We start from the raw sequence: 21334 nt of genomic DNA, 5'->3' as shown, positions 1-21334 counted from the left end.
GAATTAGGGTTGGTTGGGAGGCAGGGTGGAGATGGCAACTGGGGCGATTTGAACTTTGGGGAAGCGGGAAAGAGGAAAAGTCGTTGGAGGCGTATAGAGCCGTATTCGGCGTGGATTCATGCGTGCAGTGCACCCCGGACAGCGGACAGCTCGTTACGGTGACGTGCCAACAGCCACTTGCTCAGAGAAATTTATCACAAAACACCTTTACGTCTGCCTTTATTATAAATTGGCGTTAATGCTGCTTTCTCCAAAGGCGGAAGGTAAGAAAGAGTATTAGAAGGAAACCGCCAGTTGTTAACCAAGGATATGTTTGATGTTTCTAGTATTAAAAGTCAAACACAGTGGTAGAATGTTAATAATAATAATATACAAAAACGGTAGGGTGTTTTTAACTAAACTTTACTAGTTTTTTAAAAAATTTCGGTCGCCTGGATAGTCGTGCTCCCCCTTCTTTTTCGCAGCATTAATTAAGAAACAGGACAGAGAGTACCAAACGATCACCGGCCGAGATCCTTGTTGTCTAATCGCGGGCCCCGCCAGATCGGAACAGGGGCAGAAACGGAATAAGGGGAAAATTTGAGCCGAAGTGGGTCCCGCGAGAAGTCGACAGCTGCGTGCGGCCCTGAGCCTCGTCATCCTCGACACGTGAGCTCACAGCAGAGATGGACGCTGACGTGTGACCGCCTCGAGATGTGTGTCGCCCGGGATCCGACACGACTGTGTCTCACGTGGGCCTGTCCTCTTACGTCATCGATGGGGGCGGTGATCATATTTTAATTCCCCCCCCTTTATATTTTATTTGTTTGGGTTTCTCCTCGGCCGCTGGAGCCGATCGGCTTCTATTCTTTCAGAAGTTCGTGGGTGATTTCTTTAATAATTTCATGACGAGGTTGCAATCAATTTAAAACCCAGATCCGATATGCTTGGTTTCACGAGGTGAACAAGGTCTAATAATTGCTTTGGGTCCAGTTAGATTATAAATTTATAAGTGATATGTTCTTTTTAATATTGTTTTCATTTTACTAATTTGAGCAAGTTGTCTAAGTTTAGTAGTAAACATGGGTTATTTAATAATCACTATTTTTACTGGAATTTTTTTTTTTTTGTGCTTAATATTGAGATTCAAGAGATAAGGATGATAAGATGAGCTAATGGTAGCTGCCTCTTAAGCCATTTGATGCTCTTTTTTGTTGTTGATATGCATAAGAGATCAAGGTGATGTTTGTTAAATTCTAACAACCATACTATAACCATCAAGTGATCTACCAATTATTTATCTCATGTATTTTGTGTTCCTTATTATTATTATATAAGGGATAAATTTGTATACATCCAAGACATCTAATATACTAAAAGAAAATTTTTATAGCACATCACACAGTCATTTTAATTCAGTCTATCTCTTGTGTTTAAGTTTTTTTTAAACCGTTCATTAGCCGAAAGGCTAATTCTCCCTAGATATAGAGACACTTAGCTCTCACCGAGCTTTATTAGTTGTCTAATTTAGACTTCAAGTCGTATGTGTCGTCGAATAATTGCTCTGAATTAAACACCGTCGAGACTTGCTCCAAGTCGTTGCGCTGTACAACCGTTCCTGAAAACTAATCGTATTACCGAGCTATCAACCGAATCGAGCCAAGTTACTAAATATTTTTTTTTTCATAATATTAGTTAGGGTTGAAGTTGAGTTACCTACTAGTTCTATTAAAACTGGTTGTTCTCTTATGTTTAAGTTGGGCGTGACTACCTTACCTCGCGGAGAAAGAAAAGTGACAGCACGAATCTTCAACTAAGAAAATAGTTAAGCTCGTGTCATACTGCTCTCGAGAACACCCCTAATGGAGGGCATTTAAAATCTCTTTACTCTATCTCATTTTTTTAAACCCCTCCTATTTTCAACAATATTTTAGGGGGGAAAAGTATTAATAAATATATTTATATTCCCTAGACTATGATACAACATGACATAGGCAAACAGTCTCATACATTTTCTAATATGCAACAATATGGATCTTTCGGTATATGTCATACAGTGATCATAACATTTTAAATAATTCAAGAAACAAATTCTATATTTTTATTTTTCAAGAGTATAATATAATATATAACAATAATACAGGGATGAATATATAAAGAGGCTTTATTTTTTTTTGCAGGGACTCGGAGCATATCAAAGAAATCTTTCTACTAATTTGAAACTCGGGGCATATGAGATGAATGTTAATGTTAAATAAAATTGATATGCAAAACATATGAATAGAATTTGTAATAATTAACGTGAATAAAAAATGAGAAAAATGTGTGGTATAAAATTAAATTTTTTAACAAATAATATTTATATTATAAAAATAGAGTTATTATAATATTTTATGTGTTATTCTAAAATAAATAAAAAATAAACGAGGAGTAACGTACATGGAGAAGCCAACAAAAGTGTTTGATTGATTGGGCATTATTGGTCACTCTTTTGTAGGGATTATTCAATGGCATTTTCTCATACAAAAAATGAATTGGAATTACCCAACGCTGAAGAGATGAAACCCATATAAGCACAGTCCTCCCCTCTACTACTTTGTTATGTGAGAGTCAGAGATGATCCTGGAGAACATAGTATGCGACAGGTCAGCATGGTTGTCACAAGCTGTGCCACGTGGGTGCACGTACGGATCTCCATCTCGTGTTTCGTGTCCGTGGCTTAGTGGCCGGTACTATTTACCTGAGGGCTCTGAGTCATTGACTTATTTTGTTTTGCGACAAGAGCGTCGGAGTTGCCCAATAATTCTAATCACTATTCATTTTTCTCTAAAATTAATCCAACGGTTAAAATTAAATAATATTAAATAAAACTATCAGATAATATTTTTAAATTATAAAGGTAAATTAGTCATATTTAATTTGTCTCATTTGACTATCTATTTTTTTTAAAAATTAAAAATAATAATAAATTGGTAGAAGTTTGGCACTCTTATTATTAAGAAAATAATTATAAGGATAAGTAATAAAAAATAATTAATTTTTAATTTTTTATCAATTAATCTAGTTATATATGTAAAATGTCTTATATATCTTTTAATTTTTTTAATAAATAAAAGTTATTTTTATAACTAATTGGTTAGTAGTGAATCATTGCCGGAGGGAGTTATGATCCCACTAATTTTTGGCTACGTTTTGGGAATCGATTCTTTTCCTCTTAGAATGCGAAAAAATAATAAAGCATAAAAAAAGAGTACCTAAAGAAATAATTATGATTAGTCCTTTTCCCTCGTGTCATGTCAGTTACTGTGTCCTTTGAATTTAATGTATCTGAATTGGAGAGGAGAGGATCGATCGTTTGCAGTCCACGATACAGGAAATTGCTGCAGTTGGAGTGCGGGTCAGCCTAGAACCCACTCATGGACTGCCAAGTGTCCGGGTAACACATGGGCTTATCGCAATAGCCAACTCCTTTTTACCAAAATTCCACTATTCCTTCAATTGGGAAATAAGCATAATTTTATTCTAAGATAAATCTTTTTATATAAGTGTATAATTAAGTAATAACTTATCTTAATATTAATTTATTAATATCTTTTTTTTATTATTATTTAAAAGCCCGATAGTTATAATTTAGTCTTTAAATCGTGTGAATTATCAAACTATTGCTCTGAATTTAAATTGTAGCTAAGATAATGCTTAAAGTCGTCCCTCCCAAAATACTTATTTCAAGCTATCAATTAAATTAAAATAATTTTATCTACAATAATTATTTAAGGTTAAACTCGCTCCTAAAACCACCTTGGCAGTACTAAACGTTACTTAAATACACTACTAGAATTGGCTGATAATTTAATAATATCTTTTTTAAAATATTTATTAATTATAATTTTACAAATGAAAAAGATATCACTTCGACTATCATTTTCAATCATACGGAACTCTTTCGATGTTTTTTTCTCATCTACTTGTCCTTTATTAAAATATCTCTTCTTTTTATTATGCAACTCTAAAACAAATAATATGAAAGTTGTTTCACAACTAGTATGATTAGCCATCAAGAACATTATACTGTTCAAACCGCCACTTCCTTCGCTATTCGTTTCACATACAGCAAATATATATAATTACTCACTCATTTATCTTGCACAGGAACATATTGAAATCCCCACAAATAATTCTTAGGGCCTTGTCCTTCTCTCCCTTCCCATACCAGCAAAAAGAAGCCCAGATCCCTGTTCAAGTTAGGACCCAATTCGCCTGTAATACTGGGCCTTTGTAGGCCATCTAATGACTATGAAACTTAAACCTAGGCTGACCTAGTTCAAGCTTAGCCTGGACAAGATGAAGACCCCTAATTGCTTGTATTTAGAATTTTACCTTTGGGTTTGTCTTCTGTTTGTCTTTGCTGTATTTTAGAATTTCTTCTTCTTCTTTTTTTAATAGGATAGAGCTATAGACTAGTATACACTGAAATTTTAAACCCCAACTTCTTGGTTGATAAGTAGGACAGTTCATTAGAGAGAAATTAAAGATAAGTATTAACTCATTTATATTAGGAAGATAGGTGGTAATGTAGCTTAGTCGAAAATTAAGGTAAGTTAGAGTTAGTATTATATCGAGTTTTATCTATGGTTTAGAGGAGAGTTATCATTTTTCATGATGTTTGTGTTTGAACTTTGAATACTAGTGTCGAGGGTGTAATCTTAATTAGGGGTAATAAGAAGGAGGTCTTTGATTGTTAAACGAATTAGAATTTCTAATTTCTATGAGGAAAATTTCAAAGAACACCCTATAATACACCATGTCCAAGATAGGGTGTTTATTAAAAATTCAGGTTCAAAGTTTCAACGTCCTTCCAGGAAACTTCCTTAAACCACGTTCTTTAAAGAAGCGAAGGTGGGTATCTCTCTCCCCATCCTATTCTCCTCCAAAAAGAAAAAAGAAAAATAAAATCCATGGCCGAGCCCCAAAATTTCGACATTATGGGACCAACACAATCGATGCGGCCAGGTGTGGCTTTTTCCTTGCAACACTCACCGTGTTTGATATCTACGGAATCGAAACCGGTGGCTACGGAGATGACTTACCAGAATATTAAACATCTATTACTTTTATTATGTTTGGTTAATTTCTGCTTATTTTAGGTAATGTAATTTTGATATTTTTAGTTAATGACATGTAATGCTTATTTCGATATTTATTTCGTGTAATGTAATTTCGATGTGTTTAATTAAAAAATTAGTAATTTAAAATTACTTCTAAAACTATTGAATATTAATCTTATTTTAAAAATCTTAATGAGAGTTTTCTAACCATATATTTTTTAATAAAAAATAATAACGCTAAGATGATCTATTAAGCAATTTAAAATAGCTAATATAATAATATATATTATATTATTTTATTATATATATGGAGCCCGGTGCATTGGAGTGCACCGGGCTCTTGCTCCATTTTTAGCTCCATATTTGGAGCCCAAAGGCTCGGAGCAAGAATTGGAGATGCTCTTAAATCCTATAATTTTATTATTTATAAATTAATATTTATAATTAATTTATGAAAATGACATACGAAGGTTCCGTAAACATTCCTCGTCCACGTTGATTATACGCTCAATTCTCTGTTTATATTGAACCACAGAATCCCCAAAAGGAATCAAAATCCCCCCTCTCTCTCTCTCTCTCTCTCTCTCTCTCTCTCTCTCTCTCTCGATTTCCATGGCTCTGACTACAATACCATTCGTGCTCTTTACTTCTATGGCGATCCTCCTTCTGGCAAAAGTAGAGGGACCGCTAACAAATATCGGGAGCCAGGTTTGCTTCGCGAACCTTCACATCACCTTCTTATTTCTTCTAGTGCTATCTCCCGTCCGCTCTCTTCTGAAACCCAACGTCGCTGCGAAGCTCCTCCGCATGGCGATTCCGGCGGCCGCCCTCTCCGTTCTCCTCCTCGGCGCGGGCGCTGGCCTCCTCCTCCTCGGCTTTTAATTGACACCCAACATGAGGGAGATGGGGCCGATCGATCGATCATACTTTTGCGACTTTCTCTTCTTCGAGAGATTCGTTCTAGTCCGCCACATCGCTTTGCTTTTTAAAGATTTTAGTGTAAAATAGTTTCCTTGATGTATGATTTGTTGCTTTATTCTCAAAATGTTGTTAAAAAAACAAACAAAAAATTAAAAACAGAAAAAAAAAAAGAGGAGTACAATCTCCCGAATTAAAAAATATTGGTGCCTCTCTTCTTTTAATATTTTTAATTTTGTTGCCATAATATTTGTCAACAAGTAAAATTGACACTGCCTTTCTTTCTTCTTTTAAGCTCCATTCATCTAGTTACATGCCTCTTTTAGGCATCTCTTTGATGGGAACGGTCAATTTTTCAGAAAATATGAGTAAAATTAAAGAATCGACTCACGCGCTCTCACTCCGCGTTTTACCGCTTCTTTCGGCCACCGCTGCTTCCGCATATGAAGCAACTCTCATTCATGCGCATAAAAGTTCTTACAATAATAAACTCAGCATCACCATCCTTTTAGCCCACCGAAATGCAACGCCGTCGGCGTTGACTTTGGTATTGCGTGAGCCGTTTTGTGGCATATTTGGTTGGCATCGCTTGACAACCGTAAGAGTCAAACGATCGCATCGCAACTACCGGATAAAGTTGTAGATCGATTGAGAGACAACGACCCTGTGGGCCCCGATTAGCTTCGAAAATTTTATATCTATTTATTTCTTTTTCAAGAAAAGGAAAGTGGCATCAATTAGAATTTATTGACTACTTAATTTCCTTATCGTTTTGAGTCATTCTCAGTTGGGCTTAAGCTCTCTAATATGCTAATAGGTTTAAAATAATTAAAATTATATAGGATTGGATTGGGCTTTGATCCTTCCAAAACAGTCGGGCTTATATTTAGGCTTAGTTAAATTATGTGTGTGGACTTACTTTGTAACTTGTTTTTATGTACTAATATATTTTAGATTTACTAGCTTTATTAATCGCGCCATTTGAGATCATATACCTTTCTTTGCACCATCCCAATGAGTATTATAATCGTTTTAATGCATAGCAAATTGACGAGTCTCTTGTGGTATAAATGGAGAAGATGAGCAATGAGCACATGATGAGTATAGATTTGAGTAATAGATTCTGTAGGATATACCAGGATAGCATGGGAAGTTAAAAGGTAGGTAAATATTCTTAATTAGAGCTGTTCTTTAGTACTCTTCTTTCCATGTTGGTGTTTAGTATGAAGGTAAACCAGAAAGTTTATGTAATTAGTAATATATTTCAAAATATGAAAAATATGTCTAAAATCTCTGTATGAGTATATGCATTAGTTGTTATCCAGGTTGACGAAGAAAATTAAAGTACAAAATAAATTTCTTAGATATTTTTAGTGTGACAGTAGTTCTTAAGGATATTTAGATGAAAGTTTTTAAGCAAGTCGTGCCGAAACATCATTCTGAATCTCAACTTATTAGAAGATTTCTTGGATTTTTTTAAAGATATTTTTGACTTATTTGAAGGAGGTATTTAAGGGGTTCTAATTTAACCTTACATAGCCGTTTAAATTATCCTAAGAGAGACATTTAGATGATAACCAACAACTTTGCATGGAAGGTGCTGAATTTTTTCTTTTCTTATATATCATATCTATAAACGAAAAGATCAACCCTGAAGATCATAGAGATTAGAGAACTTATAATAAAATGTCATGTATTGTGGGATTTAGTTGCTAGAAATATGAGTAAAATTAAAGCATTGACTCAGGATGACTTAACATCGAGGAGGTTACGGAAAGCATTCGTTGACTAGTCTATTTATTTTGTTGTATATTTGATTTGATATGGCATGACAAAGATTGAGTCGGGGCAGTTAAACGATCACATCACAGATAAAATCTTTAAATCGTAACCCCAAATAAAGATGTAGATTGATTGAAAGACATCATCCCGATTAAGACTTATGTGGATGCTTATGAATTTTTTATTCCGCGTAAATTCCAAAACTAGAGAATTGATAGCTATTTATAACTTTGGTAGTATTCGGGTATATATCGGCATTAAGACTATGGTGCAGTATTTACCCTAGTTTCTGTGCCATTTTAAGACGGTATAGTCTTATTATTTTTAGTGGTACCGGTATCAGATCGGGGTATATTATTGGTAGGGTTAATATTAGAAATTACTTGCCTCGGAAACCGTGGAGTATAGAAACTTATTTACCACGCCATCTCTGGGGCCATGCTGTCTAACTCCACCTGTGAGCTGTGCCATCAAAGTAATCGATCAAGTCGCGTCAACGTTTTACTAAAATAGAAATAAAAGTCGTCTCAATGTCGGCACAATAAAGCTGGCTGGAATTCGAGCTCAAAGACGTGATTCAGTAGCTTTCCAAAGTTTTAGTGGGCGAACGAAATAGGGTATAGATTCATCTTCGTACTAACAGTACTACTCTCCTTCCACTATCTTCTCTCAAATCTCCGCTTCCGGCCGCCCGCCATGGCAGAGCCCATCCGCAGAGAATTCTTCAGTGCCGGAGCTCAAATCCGGCAAGACTGTGGCCGCGGTCCATTTCTCCTCGCCGTCGGTGGTGTCTTCCTCGATGCCCTCTCCTTGTATGACCTCTTTCTCTCCGCCACTGGGGTCGTACTAGTTTTGGCGGCGGGGTACGGCGGTCACTTTGCCGCACCGGCTTTCTGCTTTTTAATCCTTCTAGACGTGGCGGTATGCCTATTCAGCTTTTGGATGATATGTTTATCCGTCACTGTTTCCGCCGGCGCCGCACCACCCACCGGTTGCGGCGGCGAAGTTCTTGGCGTCTATCGTCGTATTTTGGTCAACGATATCGTTCATTATCGTCTTCTTCCTGTTGGCTTTTGGTGACGACATCGACTTTATACATTCGTGGACTCAATTCACCTTTTATATTGGACCTTTGTGGGCCATGTAATGACTATGATAATTAACCCTAGGCTGACCTTGTTCAAACAAAGCTTTGGACAAGATTTTTTTAAAAAAGAATTTATGAAAGAGATAATTTTTAATAAATTAACCACCACGTGGACAGACACGTGTAACTTTATAATTTTGATATTGCAAGTTAGATAAATATATCCTGTGTGAGAGCCTGGACAAGATGAAGAGCCCTAATTGCTTGTATTTAGAATTCTTCTATTTCTTCTTATATTTTAAAAAGAAGGGAAAAACACTACACTTGTGCTTTTAATAGAATAAATCATTACCCACAAACTATTTACAACCATTTACAAATAGTATTGGAGCATAATATTACTCTTTTTCACCCGGCTGTAGATTAAAAAGATGCCAGTACTACTTCTTCTTCTTCTTCTTCTTCTTCTTCTTCTTCTTCTTCTTCTTCTAAATAGATAGTTGAAGAGCTCGTAGCCTATAGCTAATTTTTGTGGCCCTTTCTTATCAACAAGAGGTTGGGGTTTGGAATTCCGTAACTATTTATGCTAGTAGTTGAGCATGACAAAGTACTTCTTTCGAGAGATATTAAGGATCAGTATTAAGTCATTTATTATAGTAGAATAAATATAAAATAGCTTAACTTGGTTTAATTGAAAAATGAGGTAATTCATAGTTAGTATTATATTGAGTTTTTATCCATGGTTTTAAAACAGAGTTATTATTATTCATGACATTTGTGTTTTATTGTCATACAGGTGTTGAGGATGTACACATAATTAGAATTAGAGATAAGAATAAGGAGGTCTTTAATTGTTAAGCGAATAAGTAGAAAGATTGAGGCCAAATGTCAACAATGCCCTTAAAGTTTTAACGAAAATGTGAGTGCTCTTTGATTTTAGAGGTATTTTAGTAGTTATAAAAATGAAGAAAATATGGTATAACACTGTCTTTTTATGTAATTAGCAAATGTGTACAAACTAATTTTTAATACAGTTAAATATTTAATTTTTATAAAATTGACTGTATATAGACAAGTTGGATGAAAATTTGGAGCAAAAGAATTTTGAACTAAACTTCAAACATCTGTATATATAGAGAGTAGAAATATTCGAATAACAATCATTCAAACATCTAAATGAATATCCGTCGATTTCTTTTGATCAGATTGAATTATTTTATGGAATCTTTTCAGAGGATCAAGGGCATTTATAAGGTTATCGAAACTTAACCCTAGTAGCCATCTTTGATTACCTTTGCGAAGAGCTCTTGCAACTCAAATTTTTTAGATGGAATATGTTTCAATCTTTAACTTGCATAATTTCAGTTCTTCATATTATGGGGGGCAGAGTCTCAAGGATCACTAAGGTAGTTAGACGAATCTCCAGAGGTCACATAGATTGAGAATCAATTGCGGAAAGCAATGACTTGTGAGATCTAGTGAATTTTTTTTTTTTTGGTTCTGAATTTGAATCAGTAGTTTTTACATTTTAATTTTTTTTCTCAAATAAAACTACTAGTGTTCACTTTTACTTATTTATCTGTTATTACTACATAATAGTATTTTTGATGAGTAAGATGTTAGGAAATCGTGCCTATGATTTTATACATTTCTCGAGTTAAAGAATGTTAAGCCGGTTTAGAATTTTACTAAATTAGATAGTATTTAGCTATAAATCATGAATAAAAAATTCTTAATTTATAAGTAAACTCTTCAACTAAGCGCTAATGACTGAGTTTTTTGCTTATCAGTGTAGCTCTTTCTCGCCAACTGTTACAGCTAGACATGATAATCGGGCGGGCCGGGCCGGGTTCGGGTCGGGCTAGAATAGTCTAGCCCGTTACCGCCCGTTGGCCCGTGAGAGATCGGGCCGGGCCTGCCCAACCCACCAATCACTCGGCCCAACCCATATTTCAGCTATTTTTAGAATTTTTTTAACTATTAGTTTTTTTTTTAAATATTTATATTCCTCTATTTAAAAAAATTTAAAAAAAATTAAAATTTTTTAAAAGTCTGCTTAAAATAATGCAAAATGGTATAATACTAAAATAATTTTTACTGTAGCAACGGTAAATTACTGTAGCAAAATGGGCAAAGCACTGTAGCAGACGGGCGGGCTTAGTTGCGGACTAAACGGGCGGGCTTTCGGGCCGGGTCGGGCGGGCAAAGGGCTGGCCCGTGCCGCCCATGGGTAGTTCGGGCTCGGGCCGGGCCGAGCCTAAACAGGGTCCGAGCTGGGCTTAGCCCGGTCCAAACCGGGCCGGGTCGGGCCGAGCATGGGCGGGCTGGGCCATTTGATCATGTCTAGTTCCAGCACACTCATAGGATACGCTCTCTCTTGCTAGGTTTACAAGAAGCCATGAAGTTTAATATTCAGAATGGTGGTATCATCTACAGTGACTGCATTTAGGTAGTGAAAACAACCAACCCCAACACCGAGACTATAGACTGACAAATATCCTCTATTATGCACGGCTACCACAAGCTAATAAAAATAGTCCCATCCATCAAGGTGCTTTCCTCAAGTAGGATAAACAACTCGATAGCCCACAACGTAAAGAATGGACGGATTATGACTCCTTGAAATTTAACACTTAAATGCAATCTTCTTTGTGGTGGGTATCATATTTTTTATGCTTCTATAAAGCATTGACTCTCTACTTTTTGGAACTTGTTTGTATTTTCTCGGGTGATTCCAAGTGTTTTGGGATCATTTCTCTTTCCTGTGGATAAACAACTCGATAGCCCACAACCATACAGGTCTAGCTATTCATAATAAATGTTGTAAAAAATGGACAGGATTATGACCTCCGTTGGAATGTAACCATTAAATGCAAATACTGTAAGGAAAAAAATAGATAGCTTTCATTTGGATATCATATTTTTGACGCTTCTAGAAAGCATTGACTCTCTATTTTTAAAACGTGTGTGTATATTTTCCTCTGGTGATTCCGGGCGTTTTGAGATCATTTAATAACTTTAATCTAGAACTGTACTTTTTTGCTATCGTTTAACTTTAAAAAAAAAGAAGCTATTTCTTTCTGTACTTGTCATTGTCTAACCTTTCTTATCCAGTTGACCAATGTACCTGCCACTCATTTCCCACCTTATCCTTATTTTCTTTATTTCTTTGCAAGAGGATGAAATTTAAAGCTGGAAGAGAACTTCTACTGCAACTAATGATATATATACTCCTACCTGACTACCTGACTACCTGAGACGGAAGTAAAACAACTTCTTCTAGTCCTCTTCCTCCTCTCTTGTAGGCCGGAATTTAGGTGTCCCCGTCTCTTCTCCTCAAAAAATTCCATGGCCAAACCCCAAATCTTACGGTACCAACACAGTCCTCGCTGCCAAGTGTGGCTTCTTCCTCGCTATACTCACCGCGTCTGACCTCTTTGCTTACCCCGTCGGCTTAGCAATCTTGCCGAGGTGCGCCGACGACCACCTCTTCGACTTGGTCTTCGCGATGCTCTGTGCCATAAACTTGGTCCTCTTCCTCCTCGGTGCTCTCCTCTTGTTCTTCTCCGACGCCGTCTCGAAAGGCCTCGCGTCGTCGCAGCGCCCCACGGCCGCCGAAGAGGGGTCCTTGATGTCGGCCACGTACGGCGTGTCGAAGATGGTCTTCTTCCTCACCGCAGTCTTCCTAATCATCCTGATTGCTTCCGAGTCGCATCTCCGATCAATTCGACTCGTGGAGGGATAGATTTGCCGGCGACTCTGTCCTCTACCTCTGCTTTTGGAATCTTGTTCGGCACTAACATCATTCTATGGATAATCAATCATTTTGTACAGAATATTTCTGATCAATTCTAAAAGACAGATTCGACGAGATCTCTAAAGACACAATTCGAATCTACTTAGTTCAGATGTCTATCTAAGTATAATAATTAGAATGAATAAATTTTCCGGTTGGGAAATAAGCATGGTTAAAGCTATTATTGTTTTTTAGAAAATTAAGCAAAGCCCAATTAATATATTATCGAAAAAGAAGAAGAAGAAAAAACGAGGAAGAAATTATATATATATATATATATATATAATAATAATTATTATTTTCTTAGAATAGAGGGAGGAAGAGGATTTGAGAAAGGATCCACCATAGTCCATAGGGGAGGCTTTGCCTTTGGTCCCTAGCATCCGCCAAATTATAATTTTATTATTTTGATTAACTAAAATTGATATTGATTATGAATCTCTGTCCCCACAGCAAGTTGATTACTACATTCTTTTTTTTGGATGGATTCAGAATATAAAATAAAGAATTTATCAAAAATGTCGCACATTTTCAACGGAATAATCCTCATCTTTGGTGACGACATCTACTCTGTTGCTCTTATTATTTACGTGATACTTTTTTTCACACATTTAGGGGTGGTAATTGGGTTATAATAGTTAGATTCGGATAAGATTATGATAATACAAATACGAAAACAATATATTTACTAAACGGATCAAAACAATTTAAACATAGGCACAACTTGATTTTTAAAAGGATTATTTAGTCACAAGTTATTCGAATTTATATAGTTTATTTAGGTTATAAAAAGAGTTTCTCAAAATTATAAATATAATTTTAATGTTATAAATAGTTTTTTTTCAAATTATAAAAAAAGTTTTATATATATTATATCGTGTTATAAAGGGATTGACGGATCGTGTCATAAATTAGATAATGAGTGTGATTTATTTAACAATCAAATTAGACAAAGTAATTTATTTATGATCTAAATCTTATCAAATTAAATTTAATCAGTTTAAAAGTCATTTTCAGGTATGCTTGTACTAGCCTTACTGTTTTCCGTGTGGTCCTACCACCAATGACCATTTGGTGGCTGGCCACGTAATACCTAACTCAAAGCTTGGAGTCCAAGCTTACAATTAGTAGTCGCCCGACTGAGATCGACAGTTGCTTCCTTCTAGAATAAGTTATAATTATATTAATGTTTAATTATGAATATAAGAGAACTTATTTTAACATATATTATTTTTCTGTTTCCTTATATATAAGCTTTATTGCCCTTCTTACTTTGTAACTCGCCAGTGGTGTTTATGAAAATTTTCAAGCTAAGTTGGCCCAAACATTATTGTGAATCTCACCTTATTATAAGATTTCCGTGGAATCTTTTTAAGAGATTTTTTTGCCTTATCTGAAGGAGGTAATTAAGGAGGTTTTAATTTAACCGAACATAATCATTTTGATTATCCTTAAAGAGTTTTTTAGATGTTGAATTCATTTTTTAAACATCTTATCTATATCAGATCAAGATGAATCGCTGTCTTGAGAGTTAAACAAAATGATCAACTCTGAAGGTCACAAAAAGCAGGGGACTAATAATAAAAAGTGGTGTATCATGGGGTTTAGCAATCAAGATTGTTATTAGATAGAGTTGTTGAAATTAGTAGGTGATTTATAAGTCTACTGCAACTGCTGTAGTTTATAGTTTATAATGATTGATTTTAATTTGAGGACCCCGTTTAGAGGTTTGCTATGTAAAAAATCTTTATGATTGAAAATATTTTTTTATGCTTCATTATTATTTCGGTAGATCCAATTTCCTATGACGTATTATAAATTTAGCCATTGATGGACTTAAGAGTATACGAGAGATTTTGTACTAATTATTTTCTAAACCTATTAGAGAGAATGATTAAAGCAACGTCATTTTGAATATTATTTAGAATACCGAGAGAAATGTATTTGAATCATACCTTTCAAAAACTAATATTTGAATTCAGTTTTTAAGTATATTATGAGACAAAAGATATTATATAGATTGGAGAGAGAGGGGTATGAAATAGTTTTTTTGTTATTTTGAATCTCTTATTAAATAATTAATTTTTATATCTAAACAGAGAAAGGAGATGTGTTTCCAAAAAGATATTCTTCCCATGTAACTTTTTCTCAATAATTTCTAACCCTTATATTAATAATTAGAGGGTATTAGGATACCCAAAAAAAAGAGGTTACGTTATCAGTGTTGATCATAAACTAAGTTTTTTTAATTCACCGTTCCTAACAAAAACACTGAACTGATTAATATTTTTAAAAATATTAATTAAACTCTCAACTACGAGCATCTCTAACGCTAGCTCTATATTTGGAGCCCAAAGGCTCTAAATATGGAGCCAAAAATAGAGCAAGAGCCCCGTGCACTCCAACGAGCTCCATATATATTAAAATAATAATATAATATATATTATTATATTAGTTATTTTAAATTACTTAATAGGTTATCTTAGTGTTATTATTTTTTAATAAAAAATATATGGTTAGAAAACTCTCATTGAGATATTTAAAATAAGGCTAATATTCAATAGTTTCAGAAGTAATTTTAAATTACTAATTTTTTAATTAAACACATCGAAATTACATTACACGAAATAAATATCGAAATAAGCATTACATGTCATTAACTAAAAATATCAAAATTACATTACACAAAATAAGCATAAATTAACCAAACATAATAAAAGCAATAGATGTTTAATATTTTAGTAAGTCATCTCCGTAGTCACCGATTCCTATTTCGTAGCCACCTTCTTTCTTGACCAAATTATCTAATATATTTTAATATTTAATATTTACATTGGTAATAATTTTGAGTAATTATATTTTAGGACAGATAATTTATTAGGCTTATTTTTATAAATAATAAAAAATTTAAAATTTAAAATTTAAATTGACTCAAAAATAATTTAATATTAGACTCATTTTAAAGGTCTCGATGAGACCTTTCTAATGGTATTATTTTTGTTAAAAACTGATTAGTAAAATTAATTATATATTCAGTTTAACTAACTAAATTATTTAATAAAAGATATAAATTGAATTAAAATGATTGAATGTAATAATTATTGGGTAATTTCTCCACTATTGCTAACTCCAAATTTGGAGCTAGTTTTAGAGTTTCATTGGAGCACAACCGAACTCCAAATTTAGATTTTGGAGCACGGTTGAAGTTGCTCTTAAAGGTCTCGATGAGACATTTCCAATGGTATTATTTTTATTAAAAACTAATTAGTAAAACTAATTATATACTCAGTTTAACTAACTAAATTATTTAATAAAAGATAAAAATAAAATTAAAATTATTGAAATATAATAATTATTGGGCAATTTTGATATTTTTAAAAGGTTGAAATGATAAATGGAGCCGGGCTCCATTTTCGTGGTGGGGCTCGAAATTTGGAGCCCCACTATTCCTAGCTCCAAATTTGAAGCTAATTTTAGAGCTCCATTTGAGTTGCTCTAAAAGACTAAGGTACGGATCAACATTTTTATTAGAGACTATAATAAATTAAAATTTATTTAATAAATAAGTTTAAGAGTAGTCCGTTTAGAACAGACTAATTTTGCTAAAAACTCCGGATAAATCGGTCTATATTATTTGTATAGGATTAACATTATAAATTATATGCCTCGGAAATCGTGCAATATAGAAACTTGGTAAATACTTCAATGCACGAGAATAAATTGTAAGTATAATCTGACGGCTGTAAGAGCCGGTTTTACCGGTAAAATTCACCCGGTACCGGTTTCCCGGTACCGGTTCCAACCCGTGAAAAAGGGTGTATTAGTCTTTTTGCACTCCCATCTTCACCGACCTCGATCTGTGAAGTCGACGTTTTAATTAAAAAAGGGGAAAAAACAAAGTCGTCTCAATGTCGGCACGATAAAACTGGATGGAATTCGAGCTCAAAGTCGTGATTCAGTACCTTTCCAAAGTTTTTGACAAAATTAGTGGGCGAAATAGGGTATAGATTCATCTTAGTTCTAAAAGAACTACTCTTCTTCCACTATCTTCTCTCAAATCTCCGTTTCCAGCCGCCCGCCATGGCAGAACCCATCCGCAGAGAATTCTTCAGTGCCGGAGCTCAAATCCGGCAAGCCTGTGGCCGCGGTCCATTTCTCCTCGCCGTCGGTGGTGTCTTCCTCGCTACCCTCTCCTTGTCTGACCACTTTCTCTCCGCCACTGGGGTCGTACTAGTTTTGGCGGCGGGCTACGGCGGTCACTTTGCCGCACCGGCTTTCTGCTTTTCTATCCTTCTAAACGTGGCGGTATGCCTACTCAGCCTTTTGATGATATGTTTCTCCGTCACTGTTTCCGCCAGCTTACCGCCGGCGCCGCACCACCCACCGGTTGCGGCGGCGAAGTTCTTGGCGTCCATCGTCTTATTTTGGTCAAAGATATCGCTAATTTTCAGCGGAATTATCGTCTTCTTTCTGTTGACTCTCGGTGACGACATTGACTTTGTTCCTAAGAAATACTTTTTTTCACACATTTGAAATTTACATCTTGTACTCTTTTTTTTATCTTAATAAATTTGGTTATTTTTTATGGGATGTTATTGGACACTATTACATAAAGTGTGGTAATTAGGTTAGATTAATCAGAATCTGATCCGATCATGATTCATGACAATACAAATACGAACACAATATATCATTAAACCGATAAAAATTTCTAAATATATACACGACTTATTTATTAAACAAATTATTAAATCACAAGCTATTTAAATTTATATATTTTATTTGGGTTATAAAGGAAATTATTTAAATTATAAATAGATTTAAAAAAAAAATTTATTATGTTTTTAAATTATAAGAAAACTGTTTTTTATTATAAATATAATTACATATAAAAAAGATAAATATATCTTTAGTCACTGAACTAGTTTATGAGTCGCTCAACTAATTCAAAGTCACTAGATTTAAAGTAAACAAGACCTAAATGAATTAGATAATGAGTGTAATTTATTTAACAATCAAATTAGACAAAGTAATTTATTTATGATCTAAATCTTATCAAATTAAATTTAAATCAGTTTAAAAGTCATTTTCAGGTGTGCTTGGACTACCCTGAGTGTTTTATGCTTTCTATGTGGTCCTACAACTTCTCTCTCTCTCTCTCTTTACCCACCAATAACCATTTGGTGGCTCGCCACGTAATACCTAATTCAAAACTTGGAGTCCAAGCTATAAAGAGGGGCCCATCATGGCATGATCACTGACACTTAGTAGTCGCCTCGACTGAGGTCGAACAGGAGCTTCATTCTAGAATAAGTTTAATACTATTATAATTATATTAATATAAGAGAATTTATTCTAACATATAGTATATTTATGATTCCTTATAAATTAATATAGTATAATAATAATACCAGATGAGAGAAAAAATTAGAAAATAAGAGAGTGATTGAATAATATTTAATGAAAATAATATTTTAAAAATGAAATAATAATTAGTAAATATTGGATGGAAAAAGAGATAAGAGATACTTAGATATTATCGTATAAATATTAAGATAAGTAATTATTATCTCGTCTTTCTTTTCGAACACAACTGCATAAACACCTACAGGCTACAGTGGTCCCCCCACCGCCCGGTCAACAGCTGATGTGGATGATGGCAATCAATTTACCCCTACAGCAACTCATAAACTAGTGCTCCTCGTCCAATAATTTAGAGCCCAGCTCAAAATAATTATTTAATTATTTAAAATTCTAATTTTATATATCTTATAAAGGTTTCAAAAAAATTTTAATCCTGTATTATTTAGTAAATAATCTAATTTATTAAATTGAGCATATAATTAGTTTTACTTTAAAATAATATTAAATTATTTTTAAGTTATTTTAAATTTTATACTTTTAATATTCTAAAATTATTTTTATTATTAAATATTAATTTTTAATTATTTTGTATAATGTAAGTTTGATATTTTGAGTAATAACATGTAATGTAATTTTGATACTTTTAGTAATACTTATTTAGATTCATTTTTTAAAATAGTAATTTAAAAATTATTTCTAAAACTAATAAATATTAGTATTATATTAAATATCTCGATAAGAGTTTTATAATTATATATTTTTTTATAAAAAATAATAAATTAAAAGAACCTATTAAATAATTTAAAATATATAAATATATATATTATAAATAGCTGGGTGCATTTCGGGCTTCGGAGCCTCTCTCCTTGTATATGCTCTTATAAACGCGTGCATTTCGATGGATCACATCATGGTTACGTGATCCTGTGTGTCGATTCCTACGTGGTAATCACATCGAGATCTTCGAGAAACCAACAAAGATCTAAGCGTAGATCGGGAGCTTAAAAAGAGAGAGAGAGAGAGAGAAGAAAAAAAGAAGCTAAAAGCCTTAAAGAGTAATTCTCAACTCGTCGGAAAACAAATAACACAAGTAGTATTATTAATTTATTTTGCTAAATAATATAAAAAGAAAATAAAGACAGTTAAATCACTCGCCTACTCCATAGTTCGACGAGTCTTATTCTGGAGTCTGGATCCATCCTATCTCAAGTTCTCAACTCTTCCTCCTCCTCCAACTCCAAGATCCGATGCCCGAACCAAAGAACGGAGGATTCCTCAACCTCCCAGGCCGAATCGGCCGGCCTAACCCACCGCCGCCGATCCTCGTCGCCACGCTTGGAGTCACCGCCACCGCCCTCACCGTTTTCGACCTCCTCGCCACCATCTTTCGCCTCTTCGACTTGCACTTCGTCGCGCTCGAGATCCTCAACCTGGCCGTCTTCTTCGTCAACATCGTTCTAATCCATGTCACCATCGCCGCCTCCGGTGGCCGTCCGCCGTCGCGTCGCCTCGCCGCCGGTGGCGGCGCTGCCGGGTACTTGGTGTGGAGGACGTACGCTCTTGCCAAGCTCGCCGTCTTCCTCACAGGGGCTCTCATCATCCTCCTCGTGGCGGCGGAGCCGCATACTGATCGGTTCGTCGCTCCCACATGATGCAATGGAAGTATGCACGCACTCACTGGTTGAATTAGATTTCACTCTTCACTTTTTATTGATCATCTATAAATATAATGTAACGTTCTATATATAAAGTAAATAAAATCATTTGAAATTACTGTATTAGCTGTCATGAAAAAAGAGAATGTATTATTACCTGTCATAATTAGGCATGGATGCAATGACTACGTTAAGCAAATTAGATGCAATTTTCTTTATCGCAATAAGAATGAATTAGTTTGTTTCATCAGTGAATAGACCTTCTTGTTTAATTATTGTGGATATCTCTTCCTCCCTCTCCCCTCCTCTCTCTTTCCCTTAGCCCTTCTTTCTCCCCCGTTTTCACCCGTCTCTTCTCTCCTCTCTCAAACCGCCCCACCGCCGTTAGTCTCCGCTGCTTGGGCCGAGTGCCCTGGTACTCGACCCATCCCCTTCTCGGCTTTCGTGTCGCCACGATTTGACCCGGTCCCGGCCTCTACCCGTCCGCACCGGACGCCTCGTCTCGTCCGATTTCTTCTCCTTCTCTTCTTTTCTCCCCCTCCTCGTCAGGCTCGGGGTTGGCCGGCCTCTTTGTGCGGCTAGGGGAGTGGGTGGTGGAGCCGAGCCGAGCCGGCTAGGCCAAGCCCGCTACCTTCTCCTTCTCCAACGCCGCCCCTTCTACCTTCCACCTCCGTTTCCCCCTCCCCTCGCCCCCCCAACTCCGTCGGTTTCTCGCCCCGCTCTCTCTCTCCGCCTCCCTCCCGTGCCGAGAATTTTGAGCTAGTCTACCAACAACTTAAACGATTTGATCTGATTAAGCCTATGAGAAGTTTTTCATTCATATTATTCTATCCGACGATATCTGCTCTTTTTTGGGAAGGGATTTCCCACATCAAAAAATATTGCGGAAAAAATGAAAAACGACGTGCCGTTCAACCGTGGCGGCGCGTGATTACAAATTTACCTAGGGTTAAATTTTCTCCTTCTTGCTTGCGTTCACATTCAATCTATCCCACCTCTTCTCCCCTCTTCCAAGAATTCCATTCCATGGCAGAACCTAACAACGAAGGATTCATCAACTGGCGTAGGACGCCGGTCCTCGTCATCACGCTTAAACACGTTGACAAGGCCATCAACTTGTACGGCTACCTGAGCATCATCAATGGCGTCTTAAGCCAGGACACCCTCGTGCTCGCATGTCTCGCCTTGCTCTTCTTCTGTCTCTCTTGGATTCTCGTCATCATCCACTACTATCAAGGCCCGGTCGAGTTCTTGGGTTTGAATACGTTAACTCTTCTCATGGTTGCCGGAAACCTCACCATGTTCTTCATCGTCAGCGCGCGGGTGGAGCAGCATCTCGATCGATTCTCCCCTCCCACCCCCACATGATGTGATAAGAATTTGGACGGTGAACAGATCTTCTTTTGTTATTGTTATCGTTATAAGTTATGAGATCTTTAGAATTCCTTGGCATCGGTTACTGATCTTCCCTCTCTGTATGTCTTCAGCTGAGACTTCTTCTATGAGAAGAAACAGAGGGAAATTAGTGTATCTCCTTGATTGTCTTGTTATTACTACCTCAAATAGCAGTAGGAATCAACTGATAGTGTATCATTTCTCATTCTATGTTTTCAAATCTTTGAGCACCTTTGTTATGGCAATTTTCGAT

The 21334-nt window shown here is 35.5% G+C and overlaps 1 long non-coding RNA gene across 1 annotated transcript; it reads left to right on the top strand.

Moving 5' to 3' along the window:
- Positions 1–5636: 5636 nt before the first annotated feature.
- LOC140800448 (uncharacterized) lies at positions 5637–12744 on the top strand. The gene is made up of 2 exons (XR_012111195.1): positions 5637–5792; positions 9668–12744. It is a non-coding gene; the product is annotated as an uncharacterized lncRNA (long non-coding RNA).
- The last annotated feature ends 8590 nt before the right edge of the window (positions 12745–21334 follow it).

This window comes from Typha latifolia, chromosome 13, assembly GCF_019914945.1.
Source record: "Typha latifolia isolate L0001 chromosome 13, TyphaL0001v2, whole genome shotgun sequence".
In the NCBI taxonomy this organism is placed as follows: Eukaryota; Viridiplantae; Streptophyta; class Magnoliopsida; order Poales; family Typhaceae; genus Typha; species Typha latifolia.
The sequence above is the reverse complement of the archived record's forward strand: the minus strand, read 5'-3'. Positions and strand labels throughout refer to the sequence as shown.